Source organism: Tenrec ecaudatus, chromosome 8 (genome assembly GCF_050624435.1).
Source record: "Tenrec ecaudatus isolate mTenEca1 chromosome 8, mTenEca1.hap1, whole genome shotgun sequence".
NCBI lineage: Eukaryota > Metazoa > Chordata > Mammalia > Afrosoricida > Tenrecidae > Tenrec > Tenrec ecaudatus.
The window spans coordinates 64,268,711-64,287,895 of record NC_134537.1 but is presented as its reverse complement, the minus strand read 5'-3'; the positions used below and the strand labels follow the sequence as shown (position 1 = coordinate 64,287,895).

Here is a 19,185-nt window from a genome sequence, read left to right as displayed (position 1 = left end):
CACTATTCCAAATTGGATTGAAACCAAGGGAAAGGAAGGTAACTAAAGCTTTCTATTTTCAACTGTGAATTCTGTGATACTATGCAGGCTCTGGATTACACAGAAGGTCTCCATCAACCATGTTGCTGCTGCTGCAGACACCTAGGAAAGAATTTTATGAGAATTGCTCGATGGCCAGTAGGGCTTGCTCCTCAGGGGACAGACTCTAGTCACCCTTCCATTATCCCCCTTAGATAATATTTTTCCTACACAAGTCTTCACCTGGGAGATGGTTGAGGATGTCTACACTCATTGAGTTACAGCCTCAGCACCCCACAGGAGCAGTTCTACTCTATCCAAGAGGGTCACTAGGAGGCCACATGGACTCGAAGGTAGTAAGTTTGGTTTGGTTTGGAGTCCTCACACAACAAACTTGTATAAGTTGATAACATGTCAGGCTGCTAACTGTAAGGTCAACAGTTCAAACCACCAGATGCTTCTCTGGAGAAAGAGGAGGCTTTCTATTTCCACAGAGATCTGCAATCTCAGAAACCCACCGAAACAGCTCAATTGTGATCCATAGGGACACTAAGCTCAGAAATGAATCGATAGCAGTGATTTTTTTGTTGGGACTTCCCACTGAGGAGCACCATGTGTGTAGTGTGTTTTGCCTGCTAACTGCATGGTCAGCGGTTTAAAACCACCAGGACCAAAGAGAGCCTTTCCACTAAAGAGAAACTCTAGGGAACAGTTCTTGCTTTGTCCACAAGATCACTATACATCAGAATAAATTTAATAGCAGTGGATGATTATAAACCTCAAAAAGAAACCGTATTGATGCAGGGGTTTAAACATCTGGATGCTAACTGCAAGTTTGGTGTGAGAAAAGCACCAGACAACTCCCCAGGACAAAGATGAAGCTGGCTGCTCACATAAAGATTCACAGCCTTCCTACTCTGTCCTGCAGAGTCACTCTAAATCAGAAGTCTCAATGAATGAGAAGGTGGCTATAAAATAGAAACAGCAGGGTTATTTGGTAATATATACTGCAAGACACAGGGTACTAGGAATTTCACAAGCCTCTGGATTTGGGTGGAGAGACTGATTCAGGCCAATGTGACTTGAACCTGGCTACCACTAAACCAGCGTGACCACCCTGAGAAGCTCTAGTGTTTTCATTGGTCTCGGTTGTCTGAATTCCACTCACCTGGAGCTTCTTTAATTTATTTTTTTTCACTTGTAGCTTTCGATTCCGTGTCTTCTCTTCTGCTGACTTGTTTTTCAGGGTATGGACAGCTCTTTCTAGACTTTTGATAAACTCTTATTCTGCAGGTTTCGGGTCTGGTGCTGGCTGTACTATTGTCTATGGGTTGGAAAGTGGCACAGTATCAAAGGGTCTATTCAGATGGTCTATGTGTCCTAATGTATAAGTCAAACAGATAAGTCTGGTTACTGTCATTGCCATCCGCCTGGGACTGAGTTTTGGTTGCATGAGAAGAATGATACGGATAAAAGTGATGTAAACAAAAGCAGGTATCTTTAATACAATGATCCCTCCAGCCTCCAGCCTCAACATTGATCCTTTGTGGAGGCTTTACATACAGTCTCTCCTGACTCCAAAAGTGTTTGAGGAGTCGGTGATAGTGACTAAGTAGGAGGGCTCACTGCCTGGATAAAAAAATTCTTAGTTCTGTATGAGTGCTCTTCCAAGTCAAGCGATGTCTTGGTGTAACTCAGTTTCCTTGTTTGATAAATGGGGTTGATAATTCTCCCCACATCGTCCACTTTGTGGTTAGCCAAATAAAAACTAATCAGGCCTATAGGTTAATTAAAATTTAGGGGCTTGGCTACTAACCAAGGCTCTATATTTGAATCCATCCAGAGGTCCCACAGAAGAAAGGCCTGAGGATACTTCCAAACTCTCATCCCTGGGAACCCAATGGAGCAGAGTTCTATGACAGAAAGGGTATCGTCAAGAGTGGAAGCTGCTAGATTGCCACTCCCCCCCCCCGACCTATTTTAACACAATTCAGGAAACCTGGTGGGGGAATTGTTGTAAAATTGGGCTGCTAACCAAATGATCAAAAATATGTGATCATTGGACCCTATCTCACCAGAAAGAAGAGGTCTGCTTTGGCCAGAAAAGTGTTCCAGCCACCAAAACATACACAAGGGCAATTGTACCCTGCACAATGGTGGCGGTTTAATTCACCTTCAACTCGGTGGTAGTGAGCGTGAGAGATGCAATTCCATCTGGGTTTGGCAGCAATTATACATGCAACCTGGTCCCACCCTGCTCAGATGTTTGATTCAAAATTTAGACTAGATCTAGGCTTAAACGCACACCATTGTCTTCCTGTAGACGTGACCAGTGGCCAGGTAGATAGCTCTAGCGTCACCTATCGTTCTTTCCTAACTCCTGCAGCATGATTCACTATTGCCATGTGGATTGAAACCATGGGAAAGGAATGTAAGTCAAGCTTTCCATTTTCAGCTGTTAATTCTGTGACACTGTGCAGGCTCTTGATTATATTGAAGGTTTCCATCAACCAGGTTGCTGCAGCTGCTGCCACATAGGAAAGAATTTTATGAGAATTACCTCGATAGCCAGTAGGGCTTGATCCTCAGGGGACAGACTCTAGTCACCCTTCCATTAACCCCCTTAGATATTATATTTCCTGCACAAATCTTCACCTGGGAGATGGTTGAGGATGTCTGCACTCATTGAGTTGCAGTCTCAGCACGCGACAGGAGTAGTTCTACTCTATACAAGAGGGTCAATAGGAGGCAACATGGACTCGAAGGTCGTGAGCTTGATTTGGTGTGGAGTCCTCAAAAACACACTTGTGTATGTGGGTAATACGACGGACTGCTAGCTGCAAGGTCAAACGTATGAACGACCAGATGCTTCTCTGGAGAAAGAGGAGGCTTTTTATTTCCACAAAGATCTGCAATCTCAGAAACCCACAGAGACAGCCCTACTGTGATCCATAGGGACACTAACCTCAGAAGTGAATCGATAGCATTGATTTTTTTGTTGGGACCTCACACTGAGGAATACACGGGGTCTAATGTGTTATGCCTGCTAACTACATGGTCAGCGATTTGAAACACCAGTACTAAAGTGAGGCTTTCCACTAAACAGAAAATCTAGGCATCAGTTCTGTTCTGTCCACTAGGTCACTATATATCGGAATTGATTAAAAGCAGTGGATGAATATGAACCTCAAAAAGAAACCCTATTGGTGCCGGAGTTTAACGTCTGGATGCTAACTGCAAGTTTGGTGTGAGAAAAGCACCAGACAACTCCCCAGGACAAAGATGAAGCTGGCTGCTCACATAAAGATCCGCATCCTTGAAAATTCCGATGGGGTTTCCTACTCTTTCCTGCAGAGTCACACTGAATCAGAGGTCTCAACAAACTAGAACTTGTCTATAAAGTAGAATCAGCAGTGTTATTAGGTAATAAGGATTGTAGGACACTGGGTATTAGGAATTTCAAAAGCATAGGGATTTGTGTGGAGACACTAATTCAGGCCAATGTGACTTGAAAGTGGCTATCACTAAACCAGCATGGACCACTCTGAGAAGCTCTATTGTTTTCATTGGTCTCGGTTGTTTGAATTCCACTCACCTGGAGCTTCTTCATTTTTTTTTTTTCAATTGTAGCTTTCGATTCTGTGACTTCTCTTCTGCAGGCTAGTTTTTCAGGGTATTGACAGCTCTTTTTTACTTTTGACATACTCTTAATCTGCAGGTTTCGGGTCTGGTGCTGGCTGCTGTTTTGTCTATGGGAGAGACGGGGGACAGAATCAAAGGGTCTATTCAGATGGTCTATGTGTCCTACTGTAGAAGTCACACAGAACAATCTGGTTACTGTCGTTGCCATCCGCCTGGAACTGAGTTTTGGTTGAATGAGAAAAATGATAGGGATAAAAGTGATGCAAACACAAGCAAGTATCTTTCATACATTGATCCCTCCAGAATCCAGCCTGAACATTGATCCTTTGTGGAGTCTTTACATAAAGTCTCTCCTGACTCCAAAACAGTTCTGAGTAGTCGGTGATCCTGTCTGAGTAGGAGGGCTCACTGCCTAGATAACAAACTTCCTAGTTCTGCATGAACGCTCTTCCAACGAAAGCGGTGTCTTAGTGTGCCTCAGTATCCATGTTTGAAAAATCGGGCTGATAATTCTCCCTACATCATCGACTTTATGGTTAGTCAATTAAAGTAACTAGTGACTCCTATAGGTAATTTAAAGTTAAGGGGCTAGGCTACTAAGCAAAAGGCTGGCTATTTGAATCCATCCAGAGGTCCCTCAGAAGAAAGGCCTGGCGTTACTTCCAAAGTCTCAACCTTGGAAAACCAATGGAGCAGAGTTCTATGACAGACAGGGTGTCGCCAAGTGTGGGAGCAGCTAGATTGCCACTTTCCCCCACTATTTTAACACAATTCAGGAGGCCTGCTGGTGGAATTGTTGTAAAATGTGGCTGGTAACCAAATGGTCAAAAATATGTAACCATTGTACAGTATCTCAGGAGAAAGAAGAGGTCTGTTACGACCAGAAAGTGTTCCAGCCACCAAAACATACACAAGGGCAATTCTACACTGTCCCATGGTGGCACTAGAAATCACCCTCAACTCGGTGGCACTGAGTGTTTTAGAGATGCACTTCCATCTGGGTTAGGCAGCAAGAATACATCCAACGTAGATCCACCCTGCACAGATGTTTCGGTCAACATACAGGCAAATGCTAGGCTTAAACCAATACCATTGTCTTCCTGCAGACTTGAACAGTGGCCAGGTAGATAGCTCTCACCTCACCTATAGTTCTTTCCTCACTCCTGCAGCATGATTCACTATTCCAAATTGGATTGAAACCAAGGGAAAGGAAGGTAACTAAAGCTTTCTATTTTCAACTGTGAATTCTGTGATACTATGCAGGCTCTGGATTACACAGAAGGTCTCCATCAACCATGTTGCTGCTGCTGCAGACACCTAGGAAAGAATTTTATGAGAATTGCTCGATGGCCAGTAGGGCTTGCTCCTCAGGGGACAGATTCTAGTCACCCTTCCATTATTCCCCTTAGATAATATTTTTCCTACACAAGTCTTCACCTGGGAGATGGTTGAAGATGTATACACTCATTGAGTTACAGCCTCAGCACCCCACAGGAGCAGTTCTACTCTATCCAAGAGGGTCACTAGGAGGCCACATGGACTCGAAGATAGTGAGTTTGGTTTGGTTTGGAGTGTTCACACAACAAACTTGTGTAAGTGGATAGCACGACGGGCTGCTAACTGTAAGGTCAACAGTTCAAACCACCAGATGCTTCTCTGGAGAAAGAGGAGGCTTTCTATTTCCACAGAGATCTGCAATCTCAGAAACCCACCGAGACAGCTCAATTGTGATCCATAGGGACACTAAGCTCAGAAATGAATCGATAGCAGTGATTTTTTTGTTTGGACCTCCCACTGAGTAGCACCAGGTGTGTAGTGTGTTTTGCCTGCTAACTGCATGGTCAGCGGTTTGAAACCACCTGGACCAAAGAGAGCATTTCCACTAAAGAGAAACTCTAGGGATCAGTTCTGCTTTGTCCACAAGATCACTATATATCAGAATAAATTTAATAGCAGTGGATGATTATAAACCTCAAAAAGAAACCCTATTGGTGCCGGAGTTTAACGTCTGGATGCTAACTGCAAGTTTGGTGTGAGAAAAGCACCAGACAACTCCCCAGGACAAAGATGAAGCTGGCTGCTCATATAAAGATTCACAGCCTTCCTACTCTGTCCTGCAGAGTCACTCTAAATCAGAAGTCTCAATGAATGAGAAGGTGGCTAAAAAATAGAAACAGCAGGGTTTTGGGTAATATATACTGCAAGACACAGGGTACTAGGAATTTCACAAGCCTCTGGATTTTGGTGGAGAGACTGATTCAGGCCAATGTGACTTGAACCTGGCTACCACTAAACCAGCGTGACCACCCTGAGAAGCTCTAGTGTTTTCATTGGTCTCGGTTGTCTGAATTCCACTCACCTGGAGCTTCTTTTATTTATTTTTTTTCACTTGTAGCTTTCGATTCCGTGTCTTCTCTTCTGCAGACTTGTTTTTCAGGGTATGGACAGCTCTTTCTAGACTTTTGATAAACTCTTATTCTGCAGGTTTCGGGTCTGGTGCTGGCTGTACTATTGTCTATGGGTTGGAAAGTGGCACAGTATCAAAGGGTCTATTCAGATTGTCTATGTGTCCTACTGTATAAGTCAAACAGATAAGTCTGGTTACTGTCATTGCCATCCGCCTGGGACTGAGTTTTGGTTGCATGAGAAGAATGATACGGATAAAAGTGATGTAAACAAAAGCAGGTATCTTTAATACAATGATCCCTCCAGACTCCAGCCTGAACATTGATCCTTTGTGGAGGCTTTACATACATTCTCTCCTGACTCCAAAAGTGTTTGAGGAGTCGGTGATAGTGACTGAGTAGGAGGGCTCACTGCCTAGATAAAAAAATTCTTAGTTCTGTATGAGTGCTCTTCCAAGTCAAGCGATGTCTTGGTGTGACTCAGTTTCCTTGTTTGAAAAATGGGCTTGATAATTCTCCCCACATCGTCCACTTTGTGGTTAGTCAAGTAAAAACTAATCAGGCCTATAGGTTAATTAAAAGTTAGGGGCTTGGCTACTAACCAAGGCTGGCTATTTGAATCCATCCACAGGTCCCTCAGAAGAAAGGCCTGAGGATACTTCCAAACTCTCATCCCTGGGAACCCAATGGAGCAGAATTCCATGACACACAGATTATCATCAATAGTGGGAGCTGCTAGATTGCCACGCCCCCCCACCTATTTTAACACAATTCAGGAGACCTGGTGGGGAAATGGTTGTAAAATTGGGCTGCTAACCAAATGGTCAAAAATATGTGATCATTGGACCCTATCTCACCAGAAAGAAGAGGTCTGCTTTGGCCAGAAAAGTGTTCCAGCCACCAAAACACACACAAGGGCAATTTTACCCTGTACAATTGTGGCGGTATAATTCACCTTCAACTCGGTGGTAGTGAGTGTTTGAGAGATGCAATTCCATCTGGGTTTGGCAGCAATTTTACATGCAACCTGGTCCCACCCTGCTCAGATGTTTGATTCAAAATTTAGACAAGATCTTGGCTTAAACGAACACCATTATCTTCCTGTAGACGTGCCCAGTGGCCAAGTAGCTAGCTCTAGCGTCACCTACAGTTCTTTCCTAAATCCTGCAGCATGATTCACAGTTCCCATGTGGATTGAAACCAAGGGAAAGGAATGCAAGTTAAGCTTTCCATTTTCAGCTGTTAATTCTGTGACACTGTGCAGGCTCTTGATTATATAGAAGTTTTCTATCAACCAGGTTGCTGCTGCTGCTGCCACATAAGAAAGAATTTTATGAGAATTACCTCGATGGCCAGTAGGGCTTGCTCCTCAGGGGACAGACTCTAGTCACCCTTCCATTAACCCCCTTAGATATTATATTTCCTACACAAATCTTCACCTGGGAGATGGTTGAGGATGTCTACACTCATTGAGTTGCAGTCTCAGCATGCGACAGGAGTAGTTCTACTCTATACAAGAGGATCAATAGGAGGCAACATGGACTCGAAGGTCGTGAGCTTGGTTTGGTTTGAAGTCCTCAAAAATACACTTGTGTATGTGGGTAACACGACGGACTGCTACCTGCAGGGTCAAAAGTATGAACCACCAGATGCTTCTCTGGAGAAAGAGGAGGCTTTTTAGTTCCACAAAGATCTGCAATCTCAGAAACCCACAGAGACAGCTCTACTGTGATCCATAGGGACACTAACCTCAGAAGTGAATCGATAGCAGTGATTTTTTGTTGGGACCGCACACTGAGGAATACAGGGGGTGTAATGTGTTATGCCTGCTAACTGCGTGGTCAGCGATATGAAACACCAGGACTAAAGTGAGGCTTTCCACTAAACAGAAAATCTAGGCATCAGTTATGCTCTGTCCACTAGGTCACTATATATCGGAATTGATTAAAAGCAGTGGATGATTATAAACCTCAAAAAGAAACCCTATTGGTGCCGGAGTTTAACGTCTGGATGCTAACTGCAAGTTTGGTGTGAGAAAAGCACCAAACAACTCTCCAGGACAAAGATGAAGCTGGCTGCTCACATAAAGATCCGCATCCTTGAAAATTCCGATGGGGTTTCCTACTCTTTCCTGCAGAGTCACACTGAATCAGAGGTCTCAACAAACTAGAACTTGTCTATAAAGTAGAATCAGCAGTGTTATTAGGTAATAAGGATTGTAGGACACAGGGTATTAGGAATTTCAAAAGCATAGGGATTTGTGTGGAGACACTAATTCAGGCCAATGTGACTTGAACCTGGCTATCACTAAACCAGCATGGACCACTCTGAGAAGCTCTATTGTTTTCATTGGTCTCGGTTGTTTGAATTCCACTCACCTGGAGCTTCTTTTTTTTTTTTTTTTTCAATTGTAGCTTTCGATTCTGTGACTTCTCTTCTGCAGGCTACTTTTTCAGGGTATTGATAGCTCTTTTTTACTTTTGACATACTCTTAATCTGCAGGTTTCGGGTCTGGTGCTGGCTGCTGTTTTGTCTATGGGAGAGAGGGGGGACAGTATCAAAGGGTCTATTCAGATGGTCTATGTGTCCTACTGTAGAAGTCACACAGAACAATCTGGTTACTGTCGTTGCCATCCGCCTGGAACTGAGTTTTGGTTGAATGAGAAAAATGATAGGGATAAATGTGATGCAAACACAAGCAAGTATCTTTCATACATTGATCCCTCCAGAATCCAGCCTGAACATTGATCCTTTGTGGAGTCTTTACATAAAGTCTCTCCTGACTCCAAAACAGTTCTGAGTAGTCGGTGATCCTGTCTGAGTAGGAGGGCTCACTGCCTAGATAACAAACTTCCTAGTTCTGCATGAACGCTCTTCCAACGAAAGCGGTGTCTTAGTGTGCCTCAGTATCCATGTTTGAAAAATGGGGCTGATAATTCTCCCCACATCATTGACTTTGTGGTTAGTCAGTTAAATAACTAGTGACTCCTATAGGTAATTTAAAGTTAAGGGGCTAGGCTACTAAGCAAAAGGCTGGCTATTTGAATCCATCCAGAGGTTCCTCAGAAGAAAGGCCTGGCATTACTTCCAAACTCTCAACCTTGGAAAACCAATGGAGCAGAGTTCTATGAAAGACAGGGTGTCGCCAAGTGTGGGAGCAGCTAGATTGCCACTTTTTCCCACTATTTTAACACAATTCAGGAGGCCTGCTGGTGGAATTGTTGTAAAATGTGGCTGGTAACCAAATGGTCAAAAATATGTAACCATTGTACAGTATCTCAGGAGAAAGAAAAGATCTGTTACGACCAGAAAGTGTTCCAGTCACCAAAACAGACACAAGGGCAATTCTACACTGTCCCATGGTGGTACTATAAATCACCCTCAACTCGGTGGCACTGAGTGTTTTAGAGATGCACTTCCATCTGGGTTAGGCAGCAAGACTGCATGCAACGTAGATCCACCCTGCACAGATGTTTTGGTCAACATTCAGGCAAATGCTAGGCTTAAACCAACACCATTGTCTTCCTGCAGACTTGAACAGTGGCCAGGTAGCTAGCTCTCACCTCACCTATAGTTCTTTCCTCACTCCTGCAGCATGATTCACTATTCCAAAGTGGATTGAAACCAAGGGAAAGGAAGGTAACTAAAGCTTTCCATTTTCAACTGTGAATTCTGTGGTACTGTGCAGGCTCTGGATTATACAGAAGGTCTCCATCAACCATGTTGCTGCTGCTGCGGCCACCTAGGAAAGAATTTTATGAGAATTGCCCAATGGCCAGTAGGGCTTGCTCCTCAGCGGACAGACTGTAGTCACCCTTCCATTATCCCCCTTAGAAATATTTTTCCTACACAAGTCTTCACCTGGGAGATGGTTGAGAATGTCTACACTCATTGAGTTACAGCCTCAGCACCCAACAGGAGCAGTTCTACACTGTCCAAGAGGGTCACTAGGAGGCCACATGGACTCAAAGGTAGTGAGTTTGGTTTGGTTTGGAGTCCTCACACAACAAACTTGTGTAAGTGGATAACACGACAGGCTGCTAACTGTAAGGTCAACAGTTCGAACCACCAGATGCTTCTCTGGAGAAAGAGGAGGCTTTCTATTTCCAAAGAGATCTTCAATCTCAGAAACCCACAGAGAAAGCTCTATTGTGATCCATAGGGACACTAAGCTCAGAAATGAATCGATAGCCTTGATTTTTTTGTTGGGACCTCCCACTGAGTAGCACCAGGGGTGTAGTGTGTTTTGCCTGCTAACTGCATGGACAGCGGTTTGAAACCACCAGGACCAAAGAGAGCCTTTCCACTAAAGTGAAACTCTAGGGATCAGTTATGCTTTGTCCACAAGATCACTATATATCAGAATAAATTTAATAGCAGTGGATGATTATAAACCTCAAAAAGAAACCGTATTGATGCAGGAGTTTAAACATCTGGATGCTAACTGCAAGTTTGGTGTGAGGAAAGCACCAGACAACTCCCCAGGACAAAGATGAAGCTGGCTGCTCACATAAAGATTCATAGCCTTCCTACTCTGTCCTGCAGAGTCACTCTAAATCAGAAGTCTCAATGAACGAAAAGGTGGCTATAAAATAGAAACAGCAGGGTTATTGGGTAATATATACTGCAAGACACAGGGTACTAGGAATTTCACAAGCCTCTGGATTTTGGTGGAGAGACTGATTCAGGCCAATGTGACTTGAACCTGGCTACCACTAAACCAGCGTGACCACCCTGAGAAGCTCTAGTGTTTTCATTGGTCTCAGTTGTCTGAATTCCACTCACCTGGAGCTTCTTTTATTTATTTATTTTTCACTTGTAGCTTTCGATTCCGTGTCTTCTCTTCTGCAGACTTGTTTTTCAGGGTATGGACAGCTCTTTCTAGACTTTTGATAAACTCTTATTCTGCAGGTATCGGGTCTGGTGCTGGCTGCAGTATTGTCTATGCGATGGAGAGCGGCACAGAATCAAAGGGTCTATTCAGATGGTCTATGTGTCCTACTGTGTAAGTCAAAAAGAAGAATCTGGTTATTGTCATTGCCATCCGCCTGGGACTGAGTTTTGGTTGCATGAGAAGAATGATACGGATAAAAGTGTTGTAAACAAAAGCAGGTATCTTTAATACAATTATCCCTCCAGAATCCAGCCTGAACATTTATCCTTTGTGGAGGCTTTACATACAGTCTCTCCTGACTCCAAAATTGTTTGAGTAGTCGGTGATAGTGACTGAGTAGGATGGCTCACTGCCTAGATATCAAACTTCCTAATTCTGCATGAGCGATTTTCCAACTCAAGCTGAGTCTTAGTGTGCCTCAGTTTCCGTGTTTGAAAAATGGCGTTGATAATTCTCCCCACATCATCCATTTTGTGGTTAGTCAATTAAATAACTAATCACGCCTATGGTTTATTTAAAGTTAAGGGGCTTGGCTACTAAGCAAAAGGTTGGCTATTTGAATCCATCCAGAGGTCCCTCAGAAGAAAGGCCTGCTGTAATAATTCCAAACTCTAAGCCTTGGGAAACCAAAGGAGCAGAGTTCTATTACAGACTGGGGGTCGCCAAGAGTGAGAGCAGCTAGATCTCCACTTTCCTCCCCTATTTAACACAATTCAGGCAGCCCGGTGGTGGAATGGGTGTTAAATGGGGCTGCTAACAAAATTGACAAAAATTTATAACTAGTGGCTCCTATCTCAGGAGGAAGAAGAGATATGCTACTCCCATAAAAGTGTTCCAGCCACCAAAACGTACACAATGGCTATTATACGCTGTCCCATTGTGGCAAAAAAAGTCACCCTCAACTCGATGGCAGTGAGTGTTTGAGAGATGTACTTCTATCTGGGTTAGGCATCAAGACTACATGCAACCTGGATCCACCCTGCTCAGATGTTTGGGTCAACATTCAGGCAACTGCTAGGCTTAAACCAAAACTATTGTTTTCCTGGAGACGTGACCAATGGCCAGGTAGCTAGCTCTCACCTCACCTATAATTCTTTGCTCACTCCTGCAGCATGTGTCACTATTCCCATGTGGATTGAAACTAAGGGAAATGAATGTAACTCAAGCTTTCCATTTTCAGCTGTTAATTCTGTGACACTATGCTGGCTGTAGATTACTTAGAACATCTCCATCCAACAGGTTGCTGCTGCTGCTGCCACCTAGGGAAGAATCTAATGAGAATTGCCTCTTTGGCCAGTAGGGTTTGCTCCTCAGGGGACAGACTCTAGTCACCCTCCCATTAACACCCTTACATAATAGTTTTCCTCCACAAGTCCTCACCTGGGAGATGGTTTAGAATATCTAGGCGCATTAAGTTACAGCCACAGCAAACCACAGTAGCTGTTCTACTCTATCCAAGAGAGTCACTAGGAGTCAACATGGACTCGAAGGTAGTGAGTTTGGTTTGGTTTTGAATCCTCACAGAACACACAGTGTAAGTGGATAACAGGACGGGCTGCTAAGTGTAAGGTCAACAGTTCGAAACAAAACATGCTTCTCTGGAGGAAGAGGCGACTTTCTATTTCCACAAATCTGCAATCTCAGAAACCCACAGAGACAGCTCTACTGTGATCCATAGGGACACTAACCTCAGACTGAATCGATAGCAGTGATTTTTTTGTTTGTTTGGACTTCACACTGAGGAACACAGGGGGTGCAGTGTGTTTTGCCTGCTAACTGCATGGTCAGCGATTTGAAACCACCAGGACCAAAGTGATGTTTTCCACTAAACAGAAACTCTAGGGATCAGTCCTGCTATGTCCACTTTATCACTATATATCGATATAGATTTAATAGCCATGGGTGATTATAAAACTCAAACAGAAACCCTATTGGTGCAGGGGTTTAACATCTGGATGCTAACGGCATGTTTGGTGTGAGAAAAGCACCAGACAACTCCCCAGGACAAAGATGAAGCTGGCTGCTCCCATAAAGATACACAGCCTTGGAAATTCCGGTGGGGTTTCCTACTCTGTCCTGCAGAGTCACTCTAAATCAGAAGTCTCAATGAACGAGAAGGTGGCTATAAAGTAGAAACAGCAGGGTTATTGGGTAATATATACTGCAGGACACAGGGTACTAGGAATTTCACAAGCCTCTGAATTTGGATGGAGATACTATTTCAGGCCAATGTGACTTGAACCTGGCTACCACTAAACCAGCGTGAACCACCCTGAAAAGCTCTAGTGTTTTCATTGGTCTCGGTTGTCTGAATTCCACTCACCTCGAGCTTCTTTTTTTATTTTTTTTTTCACTTTTAGCTTTCGATTTCGTGTCTTCTCTTCTGCAGGCTAGTTTTTCAGGGTATTGACAGCTCTTTCTAGACTTTGACAAACTCTTAATCTGCAGGTTTCGGGTCTGGTGCTGGCTGCAGTATTGTCTATGGGAGGGAGAGGGGCACAGAATCAAAGGCTCTATTCAGATGATCTATGTGTCGTACTGCACAAGTCACCCTGAAGACTCTGGTTACTGTCATTGCCATCTGCCTGGGACTGAGTTTTGGTTGCAGGAGAAGAATGATACAGATAAAAGTGATGTAAAAAAAAAAGCAGGTATCTTTAATACAATGATCACTCCAGAATCCAGCCTGAACATTGATTCTATGGGAGGCTTTACATACAGTCTCTCCTGACTCCAAGAGTGTTCTGAGTAGTCGGTGATCGTGACTGAGTAGGAGGGCTCACTGCCTAGATAACAAACTTCCTTGTTCTGCATGAGCGATTTTCCAACTCAAGCTGAGTCTTAGTGTGCCTCAGTTTCCATGCTTGAAAAATAGGGTTGATAATTCTCCCCACATGATCCACTTTGTGGTTAGTCAATTAAAAACTACTCAGGCCTATAGGTTATTTAAAGTTAAGGGGCTTGGCTACTAAGCTAAAGGCTGGCTATATGAATCCATCCAGAGGTCCCTCAGAAGAAAGGCCTGGTGTTACTTCCAAACTCTCAGGCCTGGGAATCCAATGGAGCAGAGTTCTATGACAGACAGAGTGTTGCCAAGAGTGGAAGCAGCTAGATTGCCACTCCCCCCCCCCCTATTTTAACACAATTCAGGACGCTTGGTGGTGAAATTTTTGTAAAATGGGGCTGCTAACCAAATGGCCAAAAATATGTAACCATTGGACCCTATCTGAGGAGATAGAAGAGGTCTGCTACGGCCAGAAAAGTGTTCCAGCCACCAAAACATACACAAGGGCAATTCTACACTGTCCCATTGTGGCACTATAAATCACCCTCAACTCGGTGGCACTGAGTGTTTTAGAGATGCACTTCCATCTGGGTTAGGCAGCAAGAATACATGCAACGTAGATCCACCCTGCACAGATGTTTGGGTCAACAGTCAGGCAAATGCTAGGCTTAAACCAACACTATTGTCTTCCTGGAGACGTGACCAGTGTCCAGGTAACTAGCTCTCACCTCACCTATAGTTCTTTCCTCACTCCTGCAGCATGATTCACAATTCCCATGTGGATTGAAACTAAGGGAAAGGAATGTTACTCAAGATTTCCATTTTCAGCTGTTAATTCTATGACAATATGCAGGCTCTAGATTACAAAGAAGGTCTCCATCAACCATGTTGTTGCTGCTGCTGCCACCTAGAAAAGAATTTTTTTAGTATTGCCTCGATGGCCAGTAGGCCTTGCACCACAGGGGCAGACTCTATTCACCCTTCCATTAATCCTTATGTAATATTTTTCCTCCACAAGTCCTCACCTAGGAGATGGTTGAGGATGTTTTCACTCATTGAGTTAGAGCCTCTGCACCCCACAGGAGCAGTTCTACTCTATCCATGAGGGTCAATAGGAGCTAACATGGACTCGAAGGTAGTGAGTTTGGTTTGTTTTTGAGTCCTCACCCAACACACTTGTGTAAGTGGATAACACAACGGGCTGCTAATTGTAAGGTCAACCGTTCGAACCACCAGATCCTTCTCTTGAGAAAGAGAAGGCATTACTTTCCACAAAGATATGCAATCTCAGAAACCCACAGAGACAGCTCTACTGTGATCCATAGGGTCACTAACCTCGGAACTGAGTCGATAGCAGTGATTTTTTTGTTGGGACCTCACCCTGAGGAGCACAGGGGTTGTAATGTGTTGTGCCTGCTAACTGCATGGTCAGCGGTTTGAAATCATGAGGACCAAGGTGAGGCTTTCCACTAAACAGAAACTCTAGGGATCAGTTCTGCTCAGTCCACTTGATCACTATGTATCAGAATAGATTAAATAGCCGTGGATGATTATAAAACTGAAACAGAAACTCTACTGGTGCATGGGTTTAACATCTGGATGCTAAAGGCAAGTTTGGTGTCAGAAAAGCAACAGACAACTCCCCAGGATAAAGATGAAGCTGGCTGCTCCCATAAAGATCCGCAGCCGTGGAAATCCCGTTGGGGTTTCCTACTCTGTCCTGCAGAGTCACTCTAAATCCTAAGTCTCAATGAACGAGAAGGTGGCTATAAAGTAGAATCAGCTGGTTTATTGGGTAATAGGGACTGAGGACACACTCTACTAGGAATTTCAGAAGCCTATGTATTTGGGTGGAGACCCTGATTCAGGCCAATGTGACTTCAACCTGGCTACCATTATACCAGCGTGTACCACTGTGAGAAGCTCTAGTGTATTCATTGGTCATGGTTGTCTGAATTCCACTCACCTAGAGCTTCTTTTTTTTTCCCTTTATCTTTCTATTCTGTTTCTTCTCTTCTGTAGGCTAGATTTTCAGGGTATTGACAGCTCTTTCTAGAATTTTGATAAACGCTTAATCTGCAGGCTTCGTGTCTGGTGCTGGCTGCAATTTTGTCTCTAGGAGGGAGAGGGGCACAGAAGTCAGACAGAACAAACTGGTTACTGTCGTTGTCATCCTCCTGGTACTGAGTTTTGGTTGCATGAGGAGAATGACACAGATAAAAGTGATGTAAACACAAACAGGTATCTTTAATACATGGATCCCTCCAAAATCCAGCCTGAATATTGATCCCTTGTGCAGTGTTTTCATACAGTGTAAAACAGTTCTGGGTAGTCGGTGATTGTGACTGAGTAGGGGGCTTACTGCCTAGATAACAAACTTCCTAGTTCTGCATGAGCGTTCTTCCAACTCTAGCAGTGTCTTAGTGTGTCACAGTTTCCATGTTTGAAAAATGAGGTTGATAATTTTCCCCACATCATCGAATTTGTGGTTAGTCAATTAAAAACTAATCAGGCCTATGGGTTATTTAAAGTTATGGGGCTTGGCTACTAAGCAAATGGCTGGCTATTTTAATCCATCCAGTGGTCACTCAGAAGAAAGGTCTGAGGTTATCCAAACTCTCAGCCCTGGGAAACCAATGGAGCAGAGTTCTATGACACTCAGGGTGTTGGCAAGAATGCGACCAAGTAGATTGCCACGTTTTTCCCAAATTTTAACACAATTCAGGAGGCCTGGTCGTGGAATTGTTGTAAAATGGGGCTGCCAAACAAATGTTTATAAATATGTAACCATTGGACCTTTTTCTCAGGAGAAAGAAGAGGTCAGTAATGGCCAGAAAAGTGTTAGATCCACCAAAACATACACAAGGGCAATTCTACCCTTTCCCACGGTGGCACTATAAATCACCCTCAACTCGGTGACAGTGACCCACCACACCACATCCAGAAGGAAGCTGAAACAAAAGAAGGAGAAAGGACAGAGTGGAGTACACCTGGTTCCACCAAGCCCAAGGTCAATGGACCAGCTAGAAGGTCCCATCATACTGAGAGGACCATTCAGCTGACGACACTATGAGATGCGACATCCTGCACCAGCACATGGCCCTACACGGGACAGCACCTGAGACACAATGGGGGATGGGCTACTGAGCTGACCCCGCCACACTGAGGCAAACACTGGGGGCGTACAATGGAGCAGTGGAGGAAGCAGAGCAAAGGGATCCCGAGGGAGTATAAAGGATGGTCTGCCGGGACAGGACATGGCGCCATACAAGCTACACCTAGAAAACAGTCCTAAAGGCCAATGAACCAACCTTGAACTACTAGCAATTTTTCTTTTAATATTTGCTATCTTTTTAAAATTTGTTTTGTTTTTTACCTTGTAAATTTTGTATGTTAGTGGATTTGCTGCTTATCAGCGTGTCGATGTTGCTTCTGTCAAAACCATGTTCTTATGGGCCACTTGGGTGCAGTCAAAGTCATACGCACTTGTATGCACATATTACTATGTCAGCAGGTCCACCTTGACAAGATAGGTTGGACAAATAATGAGAGAAGAAAACAACAGGACCAACAGTCCTGGAGGGACATGAGAGCGTGGGAGGTAGGGGAAGGGAGGAGGTGTTGGCAAACACAGGGAGAAGGGAACAGCGAGTGGTTCAAAACCAGAGGAGGGAGGGGAGGGGAGGACTGGAAGGGAGTGACCAAGAGCAAGGTAACTGAGAGGAATTACTGAAACCAGAATGAAGACTAAACATGGTAATGGGTCGGGAGGAAAGCGAAAGGAAATAGAGGAAAGGAGTAGGAGGCAAAGTGCATACAGAGAAGCCTAAATACAGACATGTATATATGTAAATATATTTATGATTATGGGGGCAATAGATTTATATGCATATATTTATAGGTTCAGTAGTAGGGTAGCAGATGGACATTGGGCCTCCTCATGCATAATCCCCCAATACAATAGCACCTCGCCCTGCTAAACAGTCATTGCAGGATACCCATCTTCCTGACATGATCACTGAAAACAGACGTGTGTGTAAGCAAATGTTGTAAAGAAAGTATATGGTGCCCGGCTATCAAAAAGATATAGCGTCTGGGGTCTTAAAGGCTTGAAGGCAAATAAGTGGCCATCTAGCTCAGAAGCAACAAAGCCAACAGAGAAGAAGCACACGGCCTAAGCGAATACAAGGTGTTGAATGGACCATGTAGCAGATACAAAGGAACAAAAACAATCATTGTGTGATCACCTTCCTCACACAATCGCTGAAGACGAAAGTGTGCACAAGCAAGTGTGGTGAAGAAGGCTGATGGTGCCCGGCTACTGAGAGATATAGCGTCTGGGGACTTAAAGGCTTGAAAGCAAACAAGCGGCCATCTAGCCCAGAAGCAACCGAGCCCACACGGAAGCAGCACACCAACATAGGTGACCGTGAAGGACAGAGGAGACCAGGTCTCCAACAACAAAGGTGGGGTGGTGGTGAGAATCACATCACCGTGAAAGAGGGGGAGTGCATGATGGGGCCCCAATGCCCATCTGTAGACAGCTAGACACCCCTTCCAGAGGGGTAGTGAGGAGGAGATGGGCCACTCAGGGTTCAGTGTAGCAACAATGAAACTCAAAACCTTCCTCTAGTTCCTGAACGCTTCCTCCCCTCCCAATCATCATGACCCCAATTCTACCTTGGCTTGCTGACCTGGTTATACCAGGGGATGTACAGCAGTGCAGTGGGGATCTGGAGGCACAGGGAATCTAGGACAGACGAACCCCTCAACACCAGCGGTGGGAGTGGCGACACCAGGAGGGAAGGGGGAGTAGAAAGGGAGAACCGATCTCAGAGATCTCTGTGTAACCTCCTCTCTGGGAGATGGGCAATGGGGAGGGGGGTGAAGGGAGACGCCGTTTAGTGTAAAATAAGATATAATAATTATTTATAAACTATCAAGGGACCAGGGGTGGGATCGGGGAGGGAAGGGATTGGGGGGAAAAAAGGGAAACCAAGCTGATTCCAGGAACCCAAGTGGAAGGTGAATTATGTGAATGACGAGGGCAACGAATGTATAAGGGTGCTTTGCTCAATGGATGTATGTACAGATTGTGATAAGAGCCTTATGAGCACCAATAAAAAGATTTTTAAAAAAAGAGATGCACTTCCATCTGGGTTAGGCAGCAAGACTACATGCAACCTGGATCCGACCTGCTCTGATGTTTGAGTCAACATTCAGGCAAGTGCTACGCTAAAACCAGCACCATTGTCTTCCTGGAGACGTGACCAGTGGCCATGTAGCTAGCTCTCACCTCACATGTAGATCTTTGCTCACTCATACAGCATGATTCAATATTCCCATGTGGATTGAAACCAAGGGAAAGGAATGTAACTCAAGCTTTCCATTTTCAGGTGTTAATTCTGTCTCACTATGCAGGCTCTTGATTACATAGATGG

General features: G+C 44.3%; 1 long non-coding RNA gene across 1 annotated transcript in view; it reads left to right on the top strand.

The window, feature by feature from the left end:
• The window catches only part of LOC142454957 (uncharacterized), a 140,264-nt gene extending 121,585 nt beyond the window's left edge, over positions 1 to 18,679 (top strand). The window contains exon 12 of the long non-coding RNA XR_012785733.1: positions 16,552 to 18,679. This is a non-coding gene — a long non-coding RNA (uncharacterized LOC142454957). The remainder of the gene's footprint in view (positions 1 to 16,551) is intronic.
• The last annotated feature ends 506 nt before the right edge of the window (positions 18,680 to 19,185 follow it).